The following is a 6,088-nucleotide window of genomic DNA, read 5'->3' on the forward strand; positions in this document are numbered from 1 at the left end:
GCTTGAATAACTTTGGGAGTACACTTTGGTGCAAACACACGACCGCTTCGGGTCATCCAACCTGTACCTACTATATTGACAATTTAAGTATTGGAAAACTGGATCTCTTTTCAACCAACATAGATAGTTGCTTCATATTTCCAGGGCATCACCTTGGAATCTTGGTTAGGAAAAGGAGCGGGAACACGAATGTTGATGGGTTGTATTTTCTTCATTGGAGCCTCAATCTTCTTCTTGCGGTACACAATCTCGATTGACTAAATGACATAAACTTCTTCCATAACTCTAGATATTGTAAATTGTAAGACCCCCTAATTCATCAACTCTTGGACACATCCCTTGATTTCTTCGCACTTATCCGACTCAGTCTTGCATACGTCACAGTCGTCATGAACACTAGCCAAAACACCATGTTTCTGTAAATTTACCAAGATAACTAATAATGGAGTCTTTAAATCACCCACTAGACTGACCACTTATGTTTCCTCTTCTTCAAGAACTGTGTTAACTGTCGGACTACCATGATTGGGTAACAAATTATTCTTCATATTTGACTTCTCCTTAGTGAAAGACATAATATCTTGATCAATGAGTTCTTGCACTTTATTTGTGAATACAATACAGTCATTGGTTGAATTCCCAATATAGTATGCATTGAAAGCATATGATACATTGGGGTTGTGTTTTGAATTATACGGAAACACTGCCGGTGGAATCACTTTAGGAACAATGGTCCCTACACGCACCAGGTAGGGTAATAACTGAGTGTACGAAATAGAGATCTTTGTATACTGCGAACGCCTTTGATTCAGAATCTGATTCATACCCTGATTACGGAGATTCTGATTCTGATCTCTATTGTTCTGATGTTGTCTTTGGGGACCTTGTCCATGACGAGACTATTGTTGTTGTGGAGCCTGGGGAGGTTGTTGGAACTGCAGTTGATATTAGAAAGGTTGTTGTTGGAACTGAGTGGCGACTACATATAGATAAGGAAAGTACGACGTATGGGCCATAAGAGCTTAGTATTGAGGAACACTTGCCTTCACAATATTTGTTTCTCCTTCCTTCTTCTTTGCATACCCACTCGGAGGCTTCCTGGTTGCAGATTATTGATAACTATTACGACTGGTGATCTTTCCTGACTTAAGACCACTTTCTATTCTTTCTACAATTACGACTATATCAACAAAGTTGGAAGACGGACTACCAACCATCTTTTCATAGTACAAACCTTGGAGAGTTCCCATAAAGATATCTACCAATTCAATATCATATAAAGAAGGTCTGACTCTTGAAGCCATCTCGTGCCACCTTTACGCGTACTCTTTGAACATCTCATTAGACCTTTGTGACTGATTCTGTAACTACAATCTTGTAGGAGCCATATCTAGATTATAGTTGTACTTATTCAAAAATGCCTCAGAAAAATCTTTTCATGCCCTTATCTTCCCTGGTTCCAAATTCATGTACCAATCTAGTGATGCCCCAAATAGGCTATCTTGGAAGCAATGGATTAGTAACTCATCATTATCATTATAAGAAACCATCTTCCTGCAGTACATGGTGATGTGATTGCGAGGACAGCTCAAACCTTTGTTCTTGAGCAAGTCGGGTACCTTAAATTTCTGTGGGAGCACAACATTCGATACTGAGCACAGTTATCTAGAATTCAAACCATGAGCAGAGAAACCTTCAATAGAAAGGATCCTTTCCTCTAAAAGTTGATACTCTGCAGGCCTGGGTTGATTGAATCTGGGGACCCTTTGAGTAGTAACCCTTGGAGGAGGTTGATCAACATTCTGAGCAAGCGGTGGTTGCGACATGAATTATGGATACATATGATACAACAAGGCATGATTCAGAATCTGAGCAGTTAGAGGGCCCTCTTGAGCAAACCACCCCTCAGGTTGCACATTGGGAGCAAGTGATGCCCCAAAATGAGCATACTGGAGCGCATCATTATTCAAAAACGGTTGAACCATAGCAGCAGACATATAAGGATTCAGCTGAGTTGGTTAAGCATGAATCTGGAAAGTGATAGAATGGCCCATATACTTGGGTTCTTTGTCCTCAACATTGTCAACATTCACAGCAGGCTGACGAGTCTTTTTAGTTTCAACCCCTTGAGCAGAGAAACGATTCGGCATCCCCCATGGGAAGGCAACAAAATTCCCATTGAAAGAGGAAGCAGTGAAGGGCTAGTATGGCATGAAGGGATTCCCACTAACAAACTGTGGAGTGTAGTTATGAAGCACTCCCCACCGTAGGCAGAAACAAACCTATTAGGGCCATTTGGAAAGCGAGGTTGACTTACAGTAATAAGTTGCACAATAATATCAATGGGATCCACCATAACAAGAGAGGTGTCAGTAGCAGTAGTTACAACAGTAGCGTCAGCCAGATTGACAACAAGGGCATTGTCTCTCTAAGCTTGGAGATATTCCAGGATGATACCCATCTGACCTTGAATTTGAGCTAAGTCCTCCCTAGTTACAACATTCTCTTGTTCTTATTTAGTCATGATTCTCTGTTTGTTGGCTCTGGTGTTATACCGATGTCGTGTCGTTATCTTTTTGAAGAGGATGAAGACGGGTGTAAGCATTTAACTTTTGGATAGAAAAGTGTTGGTGTAAGCCCTAGAGGCCAATACTTTTGGTACTTGTATCGAATTATTTATTAATAATTAAAAGGCTTTTTCTTTATTATGTTTGATTAATAAAGTCCCTAGAATAGTTAGTCCGTTTAATGTATCAAGTATGACTTAATCATGAGATCACATTAAACATAAGGACACTATTCTTAAATTATCCATAGTCGAGCTCTATTGTGAAGTGGGATAACATTAAAGCATTAAGACTATTATGTTTATAGACTGATGATCACATCTCATGGATCATGGATAAAGAGTTATCAAGTCTTAAACATAGGTATGAATATTAAGAGTAATATTTATACCAGATTGACCAGCTATGAGAATACTATATAGAAAGTTATGCAAAGTGTCATAAGTTATTCTCATGGTTATAATGGTGTATACCACTCTTCGACCTGAAACCACTATGGACCCTAGATGTAGAGTCGAGTGCTTTGTTGCTGATCCAACATTGTCCGTAACTGGATAACCATAAAAATAGTTGATGGGTACTCCACAAAGCATGCTGAGGGACATGAGTGTCCTAAATGGAATTTTCCCATCCTGCGTAACAGGATAAATGTCTATGGGCCCAATATTGAACTGGACAAGGATGACACGGTCTATACCTTGTGTTCAATATAGACATAAGGGCAAAGGGGTAATTATACACATAATCATTATCACAGGAGGTTTTGTCAGATCACATGAAATTTTCGTGTCTTGGGTAGCAGTGATGTGTTGCTAGATACCGCTCACTGTTTATTATGTTAAATACGTGATTTAATGTAATTGCCAACACCACGAAAACCTAATGGGTCACACACAAAGGACGGATTGATGAGGGATAGAATAATTGAGGAATACCATAATGTATGGTGCCCTTAAGTAGAATACGAAATATGGTAAGGTACCACGAGCTTAAGTGATTTTGGCATATTGTAAGATATGGGCAATATACACTTGAGTGGGCTTTTTAGCTTGCAGCCCACACAAGTGGTTCTATAAATAGAGCTCTTGTGCAGAAGCATTGTATGGGAATACAACACAACTGAAGAGTTGGAATTTCGTATCTCTCTTTCTCTCACTCAAAGCCTTCATTCGTACCAGCTAGCACTGAGATTGAAGGAATCCGTTCGTGTGGACTGAGTAGAGACGTTGTCATCGTTCAACGTTCGTGATCGCCACAAGAGGTAACGATTCTATCACTGATCATGCCCATTCGTAAGGATCACTAAATGGAGAAATTTTTAAATTCCGCTGCGCCTTGGATGGCAATTCTCCTTCAGTGGTATCAGAGCCACTTACGAAACCATGAATCTGATAACTGTTTTTGTTCTGTATTAATATGATTAAAGACAGAATGAATCAAAGATTAAATTGAGATCGATCAAGTTATATATATATGATATATGTAATCTTGATGCAAAATACATTATATATGGTATAGTGTTCTCGTTTCGTTCATTCAAACACTCAATGGTTGTTTTCCTTTGAGCGATCAATGGTCATTTGCTTCTTGATCCGACATTAGTATGGTGAAGCAATGACGTGTTGATCAATCATACTGAATCAACAATCGAGATGTGTTTGACGGTCTGAAATTGGTGCATCAGGGTTAGTGACGACACAAGGGTTGTGTTGTCAGACGGTTATGCGATTGGGGTTGTAACTGCACAAGAGTTGTGCTTTCTAAACACTTTTCCGAACAGTGTTAACCGGTTAACGCAATAAGAAATAAATTTTTTTAATTTTTCAAACAGTGTTAACCGGTTAATGCATTTGGTTAACCGGTTAACGCAAGACGGAAAACAGTTTTCCAAGAGATTTTCAAACAGTGTTAACCAGTTAACACATTTGGTTAACCGGTTTACGTAAGGCAGAAAATAATTTTTGAACAGATTTCAAACAGTGTTAACCGGTTAACACATTTGGTTAACCGGTTAACGCAAGGCAAAATTCACCCGTTCGGCTAAATCAGTGCTTTAAAGTATCAAGTGTTGATGCGAAAACCGACGTCGATTTTAAATGAATTATTCATTAAAATTTTCGAGCAGGGGCGCTGCCCCTTCGACCCCGCAAGGGGCGCTGCCCCCTTGACCGGGCAGCGGACCCCCGGCTAACTCTGCGTAGTGTGATCGGTCGTCGCGATTTAATTTGATTTTAATTAATTAAAGGAATTAATAATAATAATAATAAAGTGTTTATTATTGTCTTGTGGTGATCGGTTATGGCCTTAGTTTTCCTTTATTTTGCTTTGGGTTTTAAAATACGACCTGCGTGTCGTGCCTCTCTCTTAATCTCCCAAATGTAACTTCTTTTCTCATCCCACTCCCTCGTATGTAAAACGAGTTTCATTATGTAATGTAATGTTATGAAGAAAGCAAAGGAGTCAGTGCCAAAAGAGGACAACCTTGAAGATCTTGCCTGGAGAAGCTTAGATCGTTGTTAGGTTAGCTTAGATTCTCTCATTGGCTTGGGAGAACAATTGCGCTAGGGGCCATAACTGTTTCATTATGTATGTATGTATGTTGATGCATGTGAATGTATATTGATGCATGTGAGAGACGATTTATATGATAAACAAGCCGGTGAGATCATAAAAATTGCAATTCCCTCAAATTAAATATTAAGTTTATGCTTTCCAAGTTTTAACACTCATCAAGACTAATATCGGATAATGTAGGTTTCGCCTACGCGAGGTGCATGATCTATATATTAGTAAGGTGCGATGGGATAATTGTAATATCCAACTGTTAAAACAATGGGTCAAACTTAACTAAACAAATTATGAGAATATTATATATGTTTGCTTTCCAAGTTTTAGCACTCATCAAGACTAGTATCGAATAATGTAGGTTTCGCCTACGCGAGGTGCATGTTTTGTATTAGTTAAGGTGCGATGGGATAATTGTAATATCCAACTGCTAAAACGATGAGTCAAACTTAATTATAATTTTATTATATATGTTTAGAAGCAAGGGTTGGGAATGATCCATATGATGGATTGGAATAAGGAGTTATTCACCCAACTGAAATTTCGAGAGTTGTATGAGATACAATTGGAAGGAGTTCCTACCTAAATAACCTAGTTTTGTGTAATCCGCCTACGCGGACTTAGAACGAAGTGAAATATGGATCTCGACCCACTAGAAAATCTTCCAACGGGATTTTCCGAATCAAATGATGAGGGTCATTTGTTTTGAGTAAAATAGTGGGAGCATATTTAATTAAAGGCCTAATTAAATATGTCAATGATACATATATTTTCATTAATCCTTATGTAGATTACCATGACAACAAACACCTCTAACAACATCCTGCGATCAATCTTTGATAAAGAAAAATTGTGTGGGACAAATTTTCTGGATTGGCACCGAAACTTGAGGATATCCTCAAACATGATAAAAAGTTCTATGTCTTGGAGACACCTGTTCCTGAAGAGGAACCTCC

The sequence above is a fragment of the Lathyrus oleraceus genome, chromosome 5, assembly GCF_024323335.1.
Source record: "Lathyrus oleraceus cultivar Zhongwan6 chromosome 5, CAAS_Psat_ZW6_1.0, whole genome shotgun sequence".
Classification (NCBI taxonomy): Eukaryota; Viridiplantae; Streptophyta; class Magnoliopsida; order Fabales; family Fabaceae; genus Lathyrus; species Lathyrus oleraceus.